A 20,425-nucleotide genomic window follows, 5' to 3' on the forward strand; every position below is an offset into this window, starting at 1 on the left:
GCCAGGGCACTTCTGGAAACCTGTCTGCAGCCACCAACCTTGGTCCGGCTTTGATCGCAGCCTTGATAACTAGGTGCTTCGATAGTTTTCCTCCGTTCCCCTCCCGCCCACCGGCTCTCACCCGCCTATTTGCCGCTGGCATTCAGGGTCGACCAGATACTCCGCGGCTCGGCTGCAGGCAAGACCCGGAGAGCGGATTTAGCTCCCGGCCGCGCGCGCGCGCGCGCGGACACGCTACTCACAGGGCTACTGGGCATGCGCAGCGCGCGGCCGGCTTTAGCGGCGAGCGGGCGAGCGGGCGGGCAGATCCAGACTTCACTGGCAGCGGCTGGAGGGGCGGTGTCGGCGAGCGCGAGATCCGCGCTGTGCGAGTGCGGGAGATCGCTTCTCTGAAGCTGGGTGCAGGCAGCGGCTCGGCGGCTCGCGGGGGATTGGGAGGGCGCGGTCCAGGTCGGAGGCTTTCCCCTGGCCCCCTCCTGCTTCGCCTGGGCTCGAGGCACCTCCAGGGAAAGCCGCGGCCCCGAAGGCGGATCCGAGGTAAGAGCCCCTCCGCGAAAGGCGCCCGCCAGGATCGGACGGTTTGAACTCTCCTTCGATTTTAAAAATCCGCCTTTGTGTGCTTGGATGGAGCGGTGCCAGGCGCCGCGTCCGCCTTCATTCACTTTCACAGCTTTCAACTGGTGTTCGGAGCCAGGTGTGCGCGTCCGCGCAGCGGGTCCTGGTGCGCTGGGAGCCGGTACCCACCCTCGGGCGCCTGCCCCGAGCCGCCCGTCGCACCCGGGGCTCTGCGATGGGTGAGCAGAGAAGATTCACTGTGTCCCTGTATATTTCCTGGTAACCTGAGCTTCCTCAGATACACCTGCGCTTCTCTGGGCGGTGGGGCGACTGCAGAACGAGTGTTCTTTTCACAGTTGATCTTGGACTTGGGGTTTTCAGAGCTACCCTTCCCACCCCCAAATGCGGAGGGGGTCTTTTCAGATTGACATTTTGGGACAAGGTCTCACCAGCGCCTACCTCCTCAAATTAATACAGCTTATTATATTTGAGCAGTTGTCATTCCTAATTACTGTTGACTTTCCTTTCTTAGCTCTCTCCGCTTCACTCATCATTTTACTTTTGGGAAGATGGCCTTTCTGGTGTCTTCAGTTAATGCCTTTGGAGTGGATTTCCCCACGTCTGTAGACCCTGATCGCTCCTCCTAAGCTCACTCTCTTTTCTTTCCTTTCAAGGACTACCTGTAGGCAGAATCTTTGCACCGATTGTTCTCTTCCTTTGCATTGTATCTCAAATCCTTCTTTTCCCATAGTACTGCTGTAATCTCTTTGGGGGTAGGACACTGTGATATTAGGATTTCAAATGCACACAGATCTAGAGCGGTAGAGCATTAGGAATCAGAATGCTCCTTTATAAAACATGTTTAAAAAAAAGAAAAAGAAACGAAAAAATAAAATCCTTCAATGAAATGCATTATTGCTTTTCTTTTAAAGGTTTCAGTTCTCTCCTCAAATAAGAGGGACAGCTCATATCTTCAGAGTTGAGATAAAACTTGTTCCCAGATGTATGGGAATAGCTTGATTTTGGCTTTGTTATTCTGGGGAGATAGGAGAAAGGATTTCCAGAAGGCTTCTTTATATATGTATTAACAACAAACAACTGTGTTGTGTGTTGCTTCTAATTTATTTCTCTTGAAAGGATGCCATTCTTCTACAGTGACTTGGGTTTTGGAAAGTGTACACTAGTAATTTAGATCATGTGGCCGCTGAAATTAAAGTCAGTGTCATCCTCTCACCTAGGATAGATTTTCTGTTTGACTTGTAGTTTTCTAGACATATTGCTATAGTTTTTAAGTTGCTGGTCTGGAAAATTTTTGGCCATGGGTTCACACTTTTACTTACAATTTGAAAAATGATGCACTTTATAGGCTTGCCATGTAAAGGGTAGATTAGAATGTATCACAAATGTAATGACATTGTATAGAATGGCTTTAGTGCAGAATTCACAGATTAAGACTCTTTAAAATTCCACAAGTTACTCATTTCACAGCAGAACACAAGAAAACTTGCTTTTAATTCCATTATTCTGAGATACCACATTTTATAATATTTGGTACATTCCCTTTGAAATATTTTTTTCTTCCACTCTCCAGTGTCATTCAATATCATTTTATAGTGATTTTCAGTCTTTTGGCAGGGAGCACTTTAAATTAAGTAGTATTCAGGGTAATTTTTTTTTTTTTTTTGCAGAATGGTTTATCCTTGTTCCCAGTCAGAAATCTAATGTCTAATTGTGAACACTTCGCTTGTTTCTGACCAAATGTAAAAATTTCATTTTGTTTTTATTTCTAGCTTTTTTTGGCTTGAGTTTTTTATCTATGCTGATGCTTTTCAGATAGAAGCCCTTTTCTTTTATATAGTATGACATAGGTTTTATGTTCTTTGCTTTTGATGTTTTTATTTGCTAACACTTTAAATCCTAGTCCTACTTTTGCCTACACTCTACAACACACATGTGCACCACTACTTTTTTTCTTCCTCTGCCGACTCCCCTGTTTTCTTCATTTACCTATATTAATTCTGCAGCAGCTCGCTTGAACCATGGTTATATAGGAAAATACAGTATTCAGAATAAAAGATGGTAGTTTTTCTCATGTCTCTCTTCAGATGCTTGGAGTTTTGTTGGATGAGTATTTTAGCACTGATCTGATTTATATAAAGTTCAGGTTAGCTTTTCTGAGTTGTAAAGCATATTTGATAGCCATTTAGGTCATCAGAAAACAAAATAAGTTTATAATAGGTTACAAACTTTCAGGCATTTGTAATGGTATGTAAGGGGAAAAAGTGGAATTTTAGTTTAAAGTATTTCAGCTATAATACACCCCTGCTGGGAATTACTGCATGAAATTGTTTGCAGCTGTTAGTGACTGAAAAATATTTTCTTAAAAAAAAGTCTTGTAACAGAATAGTTGTAAATATTTTAAGTTTAATATATGCAGTGTGAAGTTCTTCAGTGCTTCACTACAATATCTTCAGTGCTTTCTAGATACTTTCTTAAATGAGACTATTAAAAAAATATATATTTAGATCAGTTTTATATTTACAGAAAAAAGTATAAAGTTAACACAGTGATTTCCAATCTATCCCCCTACCCAGTTACCCCTCTTATTAACATCTTATGTTACAGTTAATCAATCAGTATTGGTACATTATTACTAACTGAAATTTATTTTTTATTTAGATTTCCTTAGTTTTTATCTACTGTCCTTTTTCTGTTCTAGGATCCTACCATCTAGGATATTACACTTAGTAGGCAGGTCTCCCTAAGCTCCTCTTGGCTGTGACGGTTTGTTAGACTTTCCTTGTTTTCGATGACCTGCGCAGTTGTGAGGAGTACTGGTCGGGCATCTTTTAGAATGCCTCTTCATTGGAAGTAAAGTTTTTTACATAATCAGACTGAGGTTTTGGGTTTTGTGGAGGAAGATCGTGGAGGTAAAAATGTTATTTTTATTACATCATATAAAGGGTGCATGCTATCAACATGATTTATCACTGTTGATAGTGATCTTAATCATCTGGCCAAGGCAGTGTTTGTTAGGTTTCTGCAGTGAAAATTTACTCTTTTCTTTCTTTTCAGTCTGTATTCTTAAAAGAAAGTCACTGTGCACAGCCCATACTTGAGTGGAGAGTTATGCTTCTTGAGAGTGGAATATCTATATAAAATTATTTGGAATTCTTCTGCATGACAGATTTGTCTCTTCTCCCCATTTATTTATGAACTCAATCATTTACTTACATTTATCGGGATATAAATATATTACACTTTAGGTTATAATCCAATCCTACTTTATTTTATTGCTCTAAATGTTTTAGCTTTGACCATTGGGAGCTTTTTCAGTTGGCGCCATCATATTTTAAAAATCACTTCCACACTTTCTAGCATTGAAAGATGCTCCAGGCTCATTTTGTATATTTCCATTTCCTTCCCCAGTCCTAGATTCAGCCAGAAAGAATCTGGTTCATTTTCTTGGGAAATGGTATTAGAAATCAAGATGTGGTTGCTAAGTGTTCGTGTTGCTCCTTGGGGTGTCATTGCTTCTAGCCTCTCTCATCTGATTCAGCAGGAAATACATGTATGTATACAAATCCATGTGTATACACTTACCTGTACATATTTTTCTGTGTAACTGTGTGTATCATACTAAGCTAAATACGAGTTTATATGGATATCTATTAGTCTACCCAGTCCATTACCACCTATACCATTCGGGCCTTCTCCCCTTGCTTACCTGTAAACTCTGACAGTGAGAAGAAAGCTGGCTCCCACCATTTGCCATCCATTTACTTAATTGGTCAATTCCATTGTATGTGTATAAGAGTATTGAAATGGTTAGCCTGCACTCCCTTTACAGGGAGTAGAAACACTTTATCAATTAGCATGCAGTGCTTATGTGCGGTTCTCTTTGCTTTTAGTCTCACTCCTTTTCCTTCCACCCCCTTTAGTGAGGTTGCTGCAGAAATGTATGATATAGTTTGATCCTTTTGCCACAATCTGCATTCCATCCTGGGATCCTCTGATCTACATTATTTTTTTTAAAAAATTGAATATGTTAGGTTTCACTCAATGACAAGTTCTGTGGATTTTGACAAATGCATAATTTCGTCCATTGTTACAATATCAAAGTATCATACAGTATAATTTCCACATATTAAACATCTCCTGTACTTTACCTATCACTCCCTTAACCCTATATGCATGGCAACCACTGATTTTCTTTACTTTCTTTCTATTTTTGTCTTTTCCATATGTCATGTAATTGGAATCATACAGCCTTGTCAGACTGTCTTTTTTCACTTAGTGATATGCATTTATAGTTCATTTATGTCTTACGTAGTTTGATAAAGTTCCTTTTGTTCCTCACTGTTGTCTGTCAGTTTTTTTTATTTTATGCGTTCTAACAGCTGTGTAGTAATGTCTCATTTGTGCCTTCATTTGCCATTCCTTAATGGCATTTGATATCAGGCACCTTTTCATATTTGATTTTCCATATGTGTATTTTCTTTGGTGAGATGTCTGTTCTGAATTTTTGCCCATTTTCTAATAGGGTTGTCTGTTTTCTTATTGTTGAGTTTTAAAAATTCTTTATATCTTTTTGCTGTAAGCACTCTATTAGATATGTGTTTTGCAAATATTTTCTCCCAGTCTAAATGCAACCATTCTAAGTCTAACGACACAGTGCACATCAGCAACAGCTTAACCTTTTATTTCCTGAGCATTTTTGATCATCTGTTGTTTGAATCCATGGAGGCAGAGCCCATGACTATCGAGGGCCAACTGTAATTTATTTCTCCCTTCCTCGCTAACTTAAAGATTCTTCTTTGTGGAAAATGGAATTGTTAATGCAAAAAATATCTGTCAGTTCTATTAGATGTAGCCATTGGAAATCATAAAGATTTCTTTTTTCACAAAGAGGATCCGAGGTAAGGGATCTGTAGCGTGAACGCTGAGAAGCAGCAGGTGACGTGTGTACCATCTGGAAACTTGAGGCTTAACCATACAAGCATGGTCTTGAATCTCACCCATGCCACTACTCTTGCAACAACTGGCTTTCTTCAAGCACCTTTCTTTCAAGAAACCCTTTGTGTTATTGGGACCAGAAGTATTCATATTGTAATACTAACGTTACAACCAATAGCCTTCAAGAGGCACCTAGAGAGATCTGACATACGAAAACCAGCGTCCAGTTTTATGACCGCTAAGTCTTATCCTCATTATCTCTTTTAATTCTTACAAGAGCTCTTTAAGGCAGGTCTCCTTAGTGCCAGATGACAGGTAAGAAATAGGCTCAGAAAGATAAAGGGACTTGTCCATGGCTCGCCTGGGAGAAACGGGCAGATTCAGGATGGGGACCCTGATCTCTCTGGCTCCACAAGCCATGGTCTTTTCACTTGGCTGTGCTGTGTCTCTTAAAATACAAAGTGCCAGGATAGTATCGGGGTGTCCTTGATATTACTCTTTAACACTGTAAACTACGTCAGTGACTACTGAGCTAAATGAGAATGGATCAAAAGATTGTGTTTTTGAAATCCACGGAGTCTTTCATTTTTTTTTTCTTTCAGTTGACTGATCCACATCCCCCTGAGGTATGAGGTGTTGGAACATGTTTATTCAGAATGAGGTTACTTTAAAGAGAGGAAATTGTGGGGATTAAGAGAAATAAAAACAAGCAATGATAGTATTAGTTAATTGTTTTTCCCTTTCTTCTGGTGAATTATAAGTTTCCTGAGGGCAGGGAACTAAGTCTCCTATTATCTTGAGGCATTGCATACCACATGTGATGCAAACTCACAAAATGTATCCCTTCCTTCCTTCTGAATTTTTTGAGTATCTCTCCTGTTCAGACACTGGGAACAGAAAGCTGAGTTAGATTCTGTCATCAGGGAACCCAGAGAATGGAGGGAAGCAGGTGTTTCAGTAGAGTGTGGCACTAAAGGGAGTATATATTGAACAAACAAATAATGGACTTTGAAATCAGAGAGACCTTATCTAACTTAGTGTTCATATCTAAGAAGTGGAAACTAAAATAGTGCCTACTTGATACAGCTGTTGACGGGTAGGTTTAAAGAAAAAATATTTATAACCCAGCACATAGATGAAAGGAGAGGTTCTCAGTGGCTGAGGGAGTCAGAAAAGCCTTTACTGATTTCACTTATGTGAGGAAGGTAAAAAACAAACAAAAAAATGAATAAACAATAGAGAAACAAGATCAAGAGATATAGAGAACAAATTAATAGGTGCCAGAGGGGCAGGGGGAAAGTTGGGTGGGAAAGATGAGGGATAATTGGCAGTTAAAATATATTCACAGTGATGAAAGGTACAGTACAGTGCATATAGGCAATGATATTATAATTGTATATGAGGTCAAATGGGTCCTATACTTATCAAGGGGTTCACTTTGTAAGTTGTATAAATGCCTAATCACTATGTGGTACACCTTAACCTAACACAATATTGTATATCAACTGTAATTTAAATTTTTAAATTATTTATAAAAGAAAGCCTTTGCTGTAGGACGTGACACTTGTTTTACAGGCTGAATTTTTGAGGCCCAGGCTGACATGTGGATCTGTTTGACCTGTGCAGAATGGATGGACATGATGGGAGTGGTGGAAATCCTTCACTTTCTTACATACAGAGCCTGCAGGATTACGAGAAGGAACTGAATAACGCGTTGTTTTTCATTTTTTAGTAGGAAAGAATAAAGATACCAAACCTGTTTTAAGAATTACATCAGTCTCCTCTTCTATTATTGTATTATGACTTTCTGAATATGGTCCTTATATAGTTGATACATTCTTGTAGTTCTTTTTCAGTCCTGTGATTCTCAAGCGAGTTTCTTAAGGAAAAGGGCTTGTGTGTTTTGGAGTGAAATCAGAGGTCCTGTCTCAAACCATGCTTATATTTAGCAGCATAGCAACATTAGAATGTGACATTGCACAAAGGTATCATCTAGTCTTATATTAACCTGTTCAGAATTCTAAAAACTTTGAACAATTTCTGACCACAGCCCGAAACTTAATACTTGGAGATGTGCTAAAATAAGTTGTTAGTGAATCAATTATGTGCTTGATAAGAGGTCAGAGTTCTATAGTTGAAAAGTTGTGTTGTTGACATAAGGGAAAAAGAAAAAACAGGAAAAAAAAAGAAAAAAAGGAAAAATATTTTAAACTTAGAGGGAACACATTTTAAAAGCTTTTTATTGAAGGTTATTGATATATGAATTTTATTTTAGTTAAAAGATTTTTTAGCACCATTAGACCTGTTAGAATATTTATTATTCTATAAATATATATATTTTACAAAATATAGATATATTTTGATATATATTGATATACTATTGATTTAGTGCAACAACAGAATGTTTCCATTGTCTAAAATTTGTGGTAATTAAACTTTGTAACTTTTTCCTGTTGATTCTAATGTTTCTAATGTTTTGTCATATTGTTTCTATTTTTCTCTAGAAAATAAAATGTTTAAAATAAAGTACAAGTGACAAAACAGTTCTGTAAAGAGAAGTATGTGTGAAACTTGTCACTTTTGAAAAGACATTGAATACAGTGTATTTAGTATTCTACAATAATTTTTGGATTTGAAGTTAAATAGTAATTTTAGACATGAAGAGACAATAAGATGATTTTAATTTTAGACATGAGACAATAGGACAGTTTTAAGTGTGAAGAAAGATATAGTTGTGAAAGAGAGGGAAGATATATTTAAGTGTCACGAATGGAAGAAAATAGAACATTATTATATGTAGGTCCCCCACCCCCGCCAACCCAAACAGTATGCCCCGTTTGTGTTTGTGTGTGTAAATAATCTCCAGTTTCTCTTTCCAGTGTGTTTTCAAAACTTGAACTGTTTTATGACTGTCTTGAGATTTAACTGACTCTTCAATTTAGAAATAATTGATTTAGAAACCCTGTCTTAATGTTGAGTTGTCTTCTTGTTTTATTGTGTTTACCTACATTACCAGAACTTCTGATGTACAGCGTGTATTTTTAGTACTGTGTACTACAACTGGCGCTGAAATTTTTTTACACCTCAGGATCCTTTTAGTCTAGGGACAATATTAATTTTGTTGGTAGTTCTTTTATTTAGCTGTTTTGTGGGGCCTTGTTAGATTCTGAATAATTTAAAAGCAATGGAATTCTTTCTGTGATAAAAATCTAGTCATTGAGTCAAATCTTGTAGCATTATTCACATGATATTCGTGCATGTAAAGGTGTAGAATTAATATATTATGCCTGAAGGATGTATGTTAAAGATGGTGTTTTTAATTATTGAGGAAAATAACTTTAATAAAGATTCTAATGTGCATTAATTTGCAGATCTGCTTAAAGTCTCATCTTCCATTTTAACAGGAATCATCTGTGATAGCCAAATCTGAACGATATATAAAGAATAATATAAAAAATCATCAGTTTTATATTTTATGTTTATTGGTATTTTTTGTCTTTGTAGAATTATAAAATAAAGTATTTGAAGTATCATCTTTTCATGTTATTTTAATTTTCTTATGTTTTTATCAAAATTCTTGAAACAAAAAGTTTAAGCATGATTTCTACTTGGCTGTATTTCACATTTTTCCATAGTATCTTAAGTCTTGCTACTTCCATGGTCTTATGTAGAAAAGAATCTCATAAAAATCTTGAAGCCGATAAGTGATCATGTGGGTTTTCTCTTGATACCCCTTCTTCCTCCTGCTTCTCTGCTCCCTGCTTTACCCCATCCTCCGGCCCCAGAGTCTGACAGCTTTTTCAGTCCTCTGACAACTTTAGTTAAAAATGTATCTTTCCTAACTTTGCTATCTTTCCAGTTACTGTTCTCTTCCTCGCTGCCTGGAGAGACCTCAGTCATGGAGAGTGAAATCGGAATAAAAGAGACATTCATGGTGGTTAGGGACAGTGGAGGTTAAGTTGAGGCGGCCGGAGGGTGTGAAACAAAGGAATGATTGAAGCTTTCTCATCACCTTCGTTTTATTTGGGCACTAAGTAAATTATTTTGGAAGTAGGAAAGCCTCATTATGGAGATAATGAAATCTTGGTTTGTCCAGAGTAAATACATTAGCAGTGATTAATTTTAACAGGAATGCATCGCAACACCATTCAATTTCTGTGCTAATTAGAAAAGATCCACCATGGTTTTGTTTGTATGTTAGAATTTATGCTACTGATTTTCCATTAACATTTTTTTCTGTAGGAGCCCCTTAACAATGTAGGGAATTTTAGAACTCAAATTCAAAATATCTCAAGTGAAGTCATATAATATAAAAAGTAATTTTATGTGGAGTACTCCATGACCTTCTGAAGGGTCTTCAAACAAGACTAAAAGTTACATCTTACCACAAGGCCTCCTCCCCTCCGCCCATATCTGTGACCTATAGTTATTTTCATTTTCTCTCTCTGCCAGGTAGAATATTTGAAGAGTGAAGTCATGTGCTGTCACTGTACTGCAGAATAGAAGACCCAAGAATATAGGATAATTTAACTCAATGGCTACCAATTATATTTTGTGTTATATTTATAGTTTTTAAAGACATTTATGCAATGAAACTAAAAGATTCCGAACTAGTGGGTAAAGTGGTAAAACTAGTTGTGGTAGTATATGGTAGATAACAGAAATAGTTTGGTGGTAATCAAAGTAGAAACACAAATATTTCTCAGGAATCTTTTAAGCCATTTTAATCACTGCTGTGCCATTCATGAGCTATATATGGGGAACTTTGATTATAAATACTGTAAAGAGTAGTGTATTATTTGAGAGAAGTATATATTAAATATTAATAAATAGATACAAAAGAAAAAGTTTGGGCTCTAAACATGGAAATTCTTATTCTTGCAAGATTTAACAGCCAGGTCTTTCCAGCTAATGTTGATTTCTTTAGTGTAATGTGGACATCAGTTGAATTTTAGACATTTGGTGAAACGAGCGCTCGCTCTCCATGGAGGCTGATCTGGTTGCATGTTTGAGGAAGCAGATATGAATTTGAGGAGAAGCATTTTAAATTAGGTTGCTGATCCAAGCCTGCTGAGTTTTTCTCTCATCCAGAGGAGTATAGGAGTCTGTAGATTTTTGCAAGGGGTTGATCTGAGAACATGGCTAAATTTTAAAAAGACCAAAGAGATTAATTTAACTCAACAGTGGTTTGGTTTTTTTTTCCTTCCCTAAAGGAACTGTAAAAAACTTATAGCTGTGATAATTTCAGCTGCCTATTTCCCCCTCTATGTATTACTCTTACTAAATTTTTGCTATTGCTGTCAACCATACCAATGGCTGGAATGGGTAATACTTGGGTAAAATCTTTTTAAAAGAAAAAAATGTAGAAGAGGTATGTGTACACAAATGCATGTGAATACAATAAAATACATGTTGAACTGTCCTCTGTGTGTGAAGGTGTGTTTTATTTGTTATAGCGGTGACACCTTGTTTGATCCATTTTAACTTTATCCAGTGATCCTTCTCGTGATATGAGATAACTGTGTGAGATTAGGGCTTTGTTAAACTGATAGCAGCCCCTTCTGCTTTATGCAGCCCGATCTGATTTCTTGATCTAACAGTCATGGACATAAAAAGCTTTCTTTAATAGAAAATAATTTTTTTAAGTTAGTAAAATTTATCTCTCAATAAAGAAATATTAAATAAGTGCCTATGCAGTACTAGACATATTACTAAATAATGAAGATACTGTAATTAACAAGATAGACAAGATTCCTATCTTTACAAAGTGTACAATGGCAGAAACCTGAATTAAAAAAAGCATAGAAGAAGCATAAATTTTATGTAAACAATCCAAAATGTGTAAAATAAAAAATAACCTTTTGGCCTTTCCCTCCTTTCCTTCCTCCTCCTCTCCCTCCATTCTTTTTAATTCCTAAGGAGTGAAGATATTCACATTTTATATTATATTAATACTTTTTTTACATGTATTGATGGTGTGGATTTTTGTAAGTCAGTTTCCAAATTATGTGTATTTTACAATAATTCCACAAAGGAACATTTGTTATTTATGAACAGCTTTGGGAAAAATTATAGTTTACCAGTATATCCTTTGAAAGATTTTCAGCTGTTGCCCTGACCGATGTGGCTCAGTGGGTTGGGCGTCATCCTGCAAACCAAAGGTCGCCAGTTCGATTCCTGGTCAGGTCACATGCCTGGGTTGCGGGCCAGGTCCCTGGTTGGGGGTGTGCAAGAGGCAACTGATCGATGGTTTTCTCTAACATCAAGGTTTCTCTCCCCTCTCCCAGTCTCTCTAAAAATAAATAAAATCTTTAAAAAAAATGAAATACTTGACTATTAAGGTCAACTTAAGATCACATCAGACTGGAAACTTAGGAATGAAGACCATACTGAAAACCTCAGGCTGTTTGTAAAGTGTTACTGTAGAGATGGGGAAATATCTCTTATCTTGAGTTTGGAATGTGGATAGCTTTAAGACTGCCATATGAAGCAACATCGCGTGTACTTTACTTACAAGAAGGAAAAATGTGGACAACTCCTCCCTTAGTGGACCAAGTGCTTTCTAATGCACCTCTCAGATTACACGCCATTGAAATGATCCCCACAATGTATTTGGCTCGTGTGTTTCTAGTTAGCTACTATGAATGAAAGATTTATAACTATCTATTTCAAAAAACTTCATTTGCATTGCTAAGAACTTGATTGTTTGGAAGCATAATCAGGAATTGCTTTTAAATCATAAGCATGTATGGGTTGGACCATGATTAACACTGAACTAAAAAAAAATTACTCTGCACCAAGAAGGTTTTGAATTAATATTTATTAAATCATTGATTACTTGTTGACTATAGAAGGATAAGTGTGCCTAAGTTTTCCCACATTTTTAGTGATTTGGATCAAATATTTTTGTAGCTATTATGGAAAGCCCTGATAACCTTTCCCTTATCTTGCCTTTTGGGCAGTGTATAACAGAACCACAGGGAGGAAGAAGTCATACAAATTTGCCAGACAGATGATTTGAAGTCTTCGTGACAGCCTTGTGACCTAATTTTCCAAGCTCTGTCTACTTAACTAGAGAGTTAGAGCTGTTTGCTGTTAGCTTAAATAGCACTAGGCTTGTATACAAGTTGGGGAGAGGAGGAGGATGGGGTAGAATATAAATCCATTTCTGCAGTTTTGCCAAATTCATAACATAGAAGCACTTCTGTTTTAAAAGAAAACTTAATTACTTAGTTTATTATTTCCTCATTTTGGCAATTCTTTCTTGTATGTGTCTCAAACAAATAATTACCAGATAATCTGATTAAAAAAATTGATGGCATACTAAAAGTTATTTCTGAAGACTTTTTTTTAAAATACATGCATATATTGGTAAGTGATGGTAGAATCGTTTCTATGCTTTTATTCTGCAGTAAATTAGTTCGTGCATTTCTGGTGGCAGTTCTAGTTTCCAAAACAGATGAGGCTGTTTTTCTCTCATTAAGCAAATATTTATGAATACATGTAGTTGGTTATGTTTACTAAAGTCACATAAGATTTCAGCCTTTGTTATAAATTTGATAAATTGTTACTGCAAAAATGAGAATTTTTAGATACCAGTATAAATCAGTTTTGTTTGGTCATACATTGACTTCTAATTGCCATTTTGCCTCTATATGTGCTAGCTTGACATGGATAGGAACTTTTGCATATAATTCATATTATACGTTGCATTATGTTATACTGAGATTGTTTGCTGCAGTGATGAAACTGATACAGACTTATGTCAGCTAGACTTAAACCACACTCTTTTTTCTAATAAGGACTTGTAATTAGGACACATTATGTGTCTCTTCCTACCCCCAACACTTTCTTACCTCTCCAACATTTCTGGAGGGGGGTCATAAATCCAGTTCTAAAATATTTTATGCATCTCCCTTCAATAGGTAACTGGACCCATGCATATCTTTAATTCCAAACTGCATCAAGTATCTCATTCATTCTCCTTCTCCCTCTGAGAATGATGGAAGTTCTTTGGCCTCATGACTGCCTTCAACTTTTACTTAAATTGAAGTCAGAGAATCATCAATAACAAAAACCAATAACATTGGAAAGTAATTTTAATAAGTTAGGTTTCTGTCTCATACAGTGTATTTTGGAGTCACTTTAAAATGTTATTTTCTCTTACATGCACATGTCTTTGTCAAAGTGTTTATATAGTAAGCTCCTACAGTTCCTGTGTCCCTTCGTGTGGTATTATGCATATCTGGAAACTGTTCTCTCAGTGGCCTCTTGCTGTTGCCTTACTTCTGTCTTGTTCCCAGCTAAGATTCGTGACAAGAATCTTCTGCCTGTTTCTTCTTCCTCACTTGCCTTACATTAGTCAACCTTCTGTAGTCTGTTGCCCGAGGTCATGTCTCTAGGTCATCTGTAATCTTCTGAAAGCCAAACCAAAAGGAAAACATTTAGTTTTTATCTTTCTTGATCTTGCTGTAACATTTACTTGTCAGCTTTTAGAGGACATGGACTGTGTTTGGTTCACTGTTGGATTTTTATCACCTAGAGTTTCTAGTGCTTTGGAGATTGTTTGCTAAATGGATGCATGTTAGTAATGGCCACTTTTTTTTTTTTAAAGAATATTCTCTTCCTTTGGCTCTCATGGTGCTATTCTTTCTTGGTTTGCATCCTATGTTTGTTATCCAGCTGCACTTAGATGTTAATTCAGAAAATCTGCTCTTTAGAGTTGAATAGGTATCTAAAAGGTGTTCCAAAGTGATCTTCTCAAGTAAGTTTTAGCACCATCTGTTGATAAAGTCAATACCTTTGGTGTTTTGCCTCAATTCTTGGTTTTGTTCATAATCTGACCACTCTCAGGTTGAGAAGTTTCTGAATTTTCTACAACTCTCTTCTCAGCCTTCATCTCATTTTGTGTTTTATTATCTTCCACGGTGACTTCAAGCACCCACATTATTTTAAATAAAATATTGACTATCAATTTTTTATCTCCAGCCGATGCTGTTGTACTCCTGAGCTCTAACTCTTTATTTCTGACTGCACCTGAATGTTGCACTTTGTTCCAACATATATGATACTTAGAACGACCTGTACATTGAAAACTGTAAGACATTTATGAAGAAAATTGAAGAAACAGTAAGTGGGAAGAAATGCTGTGTTTTTGAATTAGAAGAATTAATATTGTTAAATGCCCTTATTACCTAAAACAATTTATAGATTCAATGCAGTCTCTATCAAAACTCGGTAACAGCATTTTTCACAGAAATATAAAAAACAATCTTAAAATTTGTATTAAACCACAAAGACCAGAAAAGCCAAAGCAATCCTCAGAAAGAAGAACAAGATAGAGACATTATATTTCCTGATTTCAAACTATTACAAAGCTACAGTAATCAAAAAGTATGATTCTGGCATAAAAACAGACATATTGACCAATGAAACAGAATTGAAAGCCCAGAAATAAGCTCATAAAAATACAGTTAACTAATATTTGACAAGGGAACCAAGAACACTCAATAGGGAACGGATAGTTTCTTCCATACATGGTTGGGAAAACTGCATGGCCTCATGCAAAACGATGAAATTGGACCCTTATCTTATATACCAGTCACAAAAATTAACTTGAAGTGGATTAAAGACTTAAATGAAGATCTGAAAACATAAAGCACCTACAAGAAAATATAAGGGAAAAGCTCCTTGGTAACATTTTTTTTTGGATACGACACCAAAAGTATAAACAACAAAAGTAGAGGTACACAAATGAGGCTCCATCAAACTAAAAAGCTTCCACACAGCAAGGGAAACAGCAAAATGCAAAGCCAACCTAAGTGGTAGTAGAATATATTTTCAAACCATATACCTGATAAGGGGTTAATATCCTATATATAAAGAACTTACACAACTCAATAGGAAAAACAAAACACATAATCTGATTTAAAAAACGGAAAGAGGACTTGAACAGACATTTTTCCAAAGAAGATGTATAAATGGCCAACAGGTACATGAAAAGGTGCTCAGTATCACTAATTATCAAGCAAATGCAAATCAAAGCCACAATGAGATATCACACCACATTTATGAGAATGGCTATCATCAAAAAGACAAGAAGTAGGTGTTGCTGAGGATGTGAAGAAAAGGGCACCCTTGTGCATTGTCAGTTGGAACACTAATTGGGATAGCCATTAGGGAAAACAGTGTGGAGATTCCTCAAAAACATAAACATAGAACTACCCTACAGCTCAGCAATCACACTACTGGATATACTATAAATGAAGAATATGAAATTAGGATCTCAAAGAGATATTTGCATCCCTGTGTTCACTGTAGCATTATTCACATTAGCTAAGACATAGAAATAACTTGAGTGTTTCTTGACAGGTGCATGGATACAGAAAATGTGAGATATATAAATATATAATGGAGTATTATTCAGCCGGTGGAAAGAAAGAAATCCTGCCATTTATGATACCATGGATGCATTGAGGGCATTATGCTGAGTGAAATAAGTCAGACCAAGAGGGACAAATACTGTATGACTTACATGTGGAATCTAAAAATGTCAAACTCCTAGAAACAGCAGAATGGTTGTTGTCAGAGGCTGGGGATCTTAGGGTAATGGGAAGATACTGGTCAAAGCGTACAAACTTCCAGTTATAAGATCAGTAAATTGTAGGGATCTAATATACAGCATTGCAACTAGAGTTAATATGGTATTATACAGGAGTGGACAAGTAGGTTTACAGTTGTGAGTACACAGAACAATTCTTGTATTATTATTTATTATTAAATTATTTATTTGTATTACAACTGTAGACCTACTTTTGCCCACCCCTCTATTATTGAAATTTGCTAAGAGAGTAGATCTTAAATGTTCTTACCACGTATACAAACAAACCAAAAAAAGGTAATTATGTGAGGTGGTGTAGTTAACTCAAGTTATTGTGGTAATCATTTCACAACGTATATGTGTATCAGATTATCACATTGCATACATTAACCAAACGTGATATTATATGTTAATTATATCTCAATAAAACTGGTTAAAAAAGAGAAATGGTATGTTAAAGTCAACATTCTCTGTGTAGAAAGGTTGGCAAATAAAGTTGTTAATAATATTGTTTAAGTGATTAAGTAATACATATCCTATAAAATAATATACAAATATAAATCATTACAATACCATATTTTAAATTTGTAGTAAAATGGAAATAAAAATAATTAGAAACTATTTCCCTTTTAAGAGGTACTCCATTATCTAGAAAATCATTTTTGTGGAAAAGCTGCATGTTCTAACTGAAATGGATTGAAGAATGGATCTATTATATGATTCCTGATTCTGAGAAGTTATTTTTTAACTTATATTTATACCTCACTAGAGGTATACATATAAAATTTTGAAGAGTAGTAACTTTAGAAAAACCCTTCTGTCCAATGCCAAAGTTTAGGTCTGTTTTAATGTGGAGACCCTATAACAGTGTTGACTGAATTGAAGAAAAGCCTTATGCTTGAAATCGTTTTCCCAAACATTGTAAAAAAAATGTTATATTCTCAGGTGAGTTTGCAGAAATTTATTTAACCCTCAATAGAGATGAATTATAGTGAATAACTTTTCTATTTTCAGAGTAGGAGCAAGATCATGAAATCCATCTGAGAACCTAAGAAACATATCCTACCCTTATTGTTGCCAAAATCTCTTGACTAGGATTCCCTCTAGCCTTCCTCATGTGCTTAAACAATCATTTTTTTCCCTCATGAGAAGGGTTTTCATCCCTCTTCCCCTTTACAGATTCAGGGGTAAAAGAACAACTCCTCTTGCCAGAAGAAGATACTTGTCTGTATGATAAAGTGCTTAAGTTGGTTTATGTCATGTCAGCTATCTTGATCTTAAATTATGTTTATGCTCTTTAAGTTTGTGTTTTGTCAATATTGTTTTTGGCATCCTAAACTATTCCCCAAAGTCTTAATGTGCTGATAAATTGATTCCTTTTTCATATCATCAACTAAAGAGATATGACTGAAATTAAACTGAATTAGGATCTGGTGGTAAAATGTTCTAAAATTAAAACAAGGCGGCAAAAAGCACGAGGGACAAAGTTCATTCAGCCATGGTTCATGGGATAGTTTTGCTCTTTCTGGTGACAGAGTGTTATTGTGGATTAGCTTGGGATAGGACTTGCACATTGGTCCCTGTCCAAAAGCTGAGCTCCCTTGTGTTGGTATGGAGTAGATTGAATCCACAGTCCTCTAGAGAGCAGAGCTTTTCCATCCAGAGTGCTAACCTTGTGCTTGTTCTAACCCTCACTTGGCGTTTATGCAAAGCTTGCTCTTCTTATATTCAGTGGCTTATTGCCTGGAATTCAAAAAGAAAGTTATAGATGATACGAGTTTTGTGTTTCCTTTGTCACTTGAATGACTTATATGTAACAGGTATGTTTACCTTATTTCCTATCTAGAGGTTCAAGGAAAAAGGAGGACAGAGTGAAGAGAATTTGGGATGACTTCTTTATGATATCTCATTTGAGTTCATGATTAAATTATATAAAATAGGTTTCCTTCCTTCTGTATTTTGAAATTAGCTCTCACTAATGGCACAAGTAATCTTTACAATGAGTTAGCTTCAGAAATAGTTCAATGCTAGGGAGAGTTTCTAGCCCATTAAAAGAACAGAGCTTTGACCCGCTCTCCTTTAACTACTATATCCAATTTGTGGCCAAATCTGCTAGTTTTATCCAATACACTAAAGTTAGCTCTTGCCTTTTCTCTATCTGTCCCATGTTCACTATGTTCGGGCCATATAACTATTTTCTTAAACTATTACTTCCTAAATGGTCTCTATATTTGCCTCAATATTACTTCAGTTTATTTTAATTACTACTTCCAGTTCAGTTTTGTTAAAGCCGAGCTTAGATCCTGTCAGTCTATTACTTAAAAAATGGCCAACAAAAGAAGATTGAGGCCCTCGATAACCTGGTTACTTCTTTTCACTTTAACTTTAGCCTCACTACTCTTTCCTATAAATTGTTGATTAGCCAAAGCGAAGTACTATACACTTCCCCCACAATACTCCAGTAGTTTCAATTTCTCTGCCTTTAATTTCTCTCCTTCCTTGCTGGCTTTACTTGGAAAGTTTTTAAACCATATCTGCATGTGCAAATCTAACCTATCATTTGGCAAATTTATTTTATGCCACCATGGAATAATCTTTACCTTCTCTGATACCCCCACCCCCTAATATGTTTTCTCAGGATCCTTTGGTACTTATTTCTTATATATATATCCATCCTGCCACCAGGTATTAAGCTTCTGCAAGGGTAAGCTCTATATCTGATTTTTCTTCATCGACAGGCCACAGGGCCTCGAGTGGTGACTTATGTGTGATAGAAGCTCAATATATGTTTGTTAAATAAAAAAATAACTGAGTCTCTGTCTTGTATATTTCATCATGAGTTTTATACCAATAACACCTCGATTCTCAATCTAAAAAGGAAAATTATAATACTACCCACAGTTTTTACTGAGTCTAAACTGAAGTACTCTGACAAAGTTTAATCATAGAGACAATTGGAATGTACTCTGTTATTTAGGATAAGACCTCTGGCAAACACGCCTGTTTTTCAAGTTCTTCTCAGTCTTTTAAATGTGGACTGTGATTACTCCCTTTACACTTCTCACAGGTCTAATAAGTGAGCCATTGTTTTAAAATGTTTTATAACTTACTGCACGGAGGAACTTAATTCTTGAAATAAAAGGCGGATAAAGGTGAGAGTATTTCTATTTCACACTTTCTTTTTCCATCCATCCTGTCAGTAGAGTAGAGTTCTCAGGGTTTGTATAAAACACCAACCTATGAGTAAGACAATGAGATTTTCCTGATATTTTAATTAACTAAACCCTCATGAAAAGGGCCTCAAAGGCATACTTCAGCGTGTTGTTTTTAGCAAGCTCCATGGTAGTTATTGATATTTTAATAGTGTGATTAATGCTATCCATTTTTTCAGGCTTTTTCAAAGTTATTTTGCACATTTAAAAAAATGACTTGGATTCACTGTTTTATTAGGGTGTTATTTTTTAAGTGATTCCTAATCCAGGTTTTTATAATGAATAAAATTCCATTAAAATATAAAAATTACAAATAATTATGGCATTGGAATTATTTTGTGTATTCAGCTGTTGAGGATAAAATAAGTGTAACTGCAAAAAACATTTGAAAAGTGACGAAACAGGGCTTTGGTTACAATACTTGGGATATATCTGTGATATACTCAGTTTATTTCGCTCTGTGCTGAGAGTCTGGTGTATGCTGGTGTTAGACAAAGGACTGAAAACATGGTTACTATTTAGAGATGCTCATTGTTTGAGAGAAATTTAAGAGAATCTTGAATATTTTCATTATTTTATAGACTATTGAAAATCATAAATGTGTTTTGTATGTTAATATCTGAAAATATGTTTTCTTTCCAGATATGATACTTAAGACTTACTGTGGAAATGTTTTATTGTAATTTCTGCCAAAAATAGTGTCTTATACCATATTTGTTTAAACATTTGAATGTTACGTGATATCCATATGCTAGTTTTCTTATTTTACTTAAAATTAAAAAAAATTTCTTAGATATTTCCACAAAAATTCATTTTTAATTTATTTCTTCCCTATTTTATGTATACATCAAGCATGACAATTATTTTAATGAGTCTGTCAATAAAATTCACAGAAGTAGAATTGCTATCTTGTATTAATGATGTAAGAATGGCTTGTAACATTTTCCTGATTATATCTCTTATTTTGTGTTCTTTTTGATAAGCACACATCAATTTATTTTACCAACATTTTTCTGTGGGAAGAAAACGCCTGTCTTTTTTTTTTGAGGTTATTTCATGCAGATTTGGTTAATGGAATATAAAGTGAGTTCTTCTGGGGTGA

The 20,425-nt window shown here is 35.7% G+C and overlaps 1 protein-coding gene across 2 annotated transcripts in view; it reads left to right on the forward strand.

Annotated features, from left to right (window-relative positions):
- The first annotated feature begins 317 nt into the window (after positions 1-317).
- Positions 318-20,425, forward strand: part of EPS8 (EGFR pathway substrate 8, signaling adaptor) — a 154,321-nt gene continuing 134,213 nt past the window's right edge. The window contains exon 1 of one of the 2 annotated variants that reach the window (XM_054591397.1): positions 318-537. The gene's annotated coding sequence lies outside the window, so the exon portion shown is untranslated. The remainder of the gene's footprint in view (positions 538-20,425) is intronic. The other variant, XM_054591395.1, reaches the window with a different exon arrangement.

The sequence above is a fragment of the Pteronotus mesoamericanus genome, unplaced genomic scaffold, assembly GCF_021234165.1.
Source record: "Pteronotus mesoamericanus isolate MK-2021 breed Mesoamerican mustached bat unplaced genomic scaffold, CSHL_Meso_final scaffold_21, whole genome shotgun sequence".
NCBI lineage: Eukaryota > Metazoa > Chordata > Mammalia > Chiroptera > Mormoopidae > Pteronotus > Pteronotus mesoamericanus.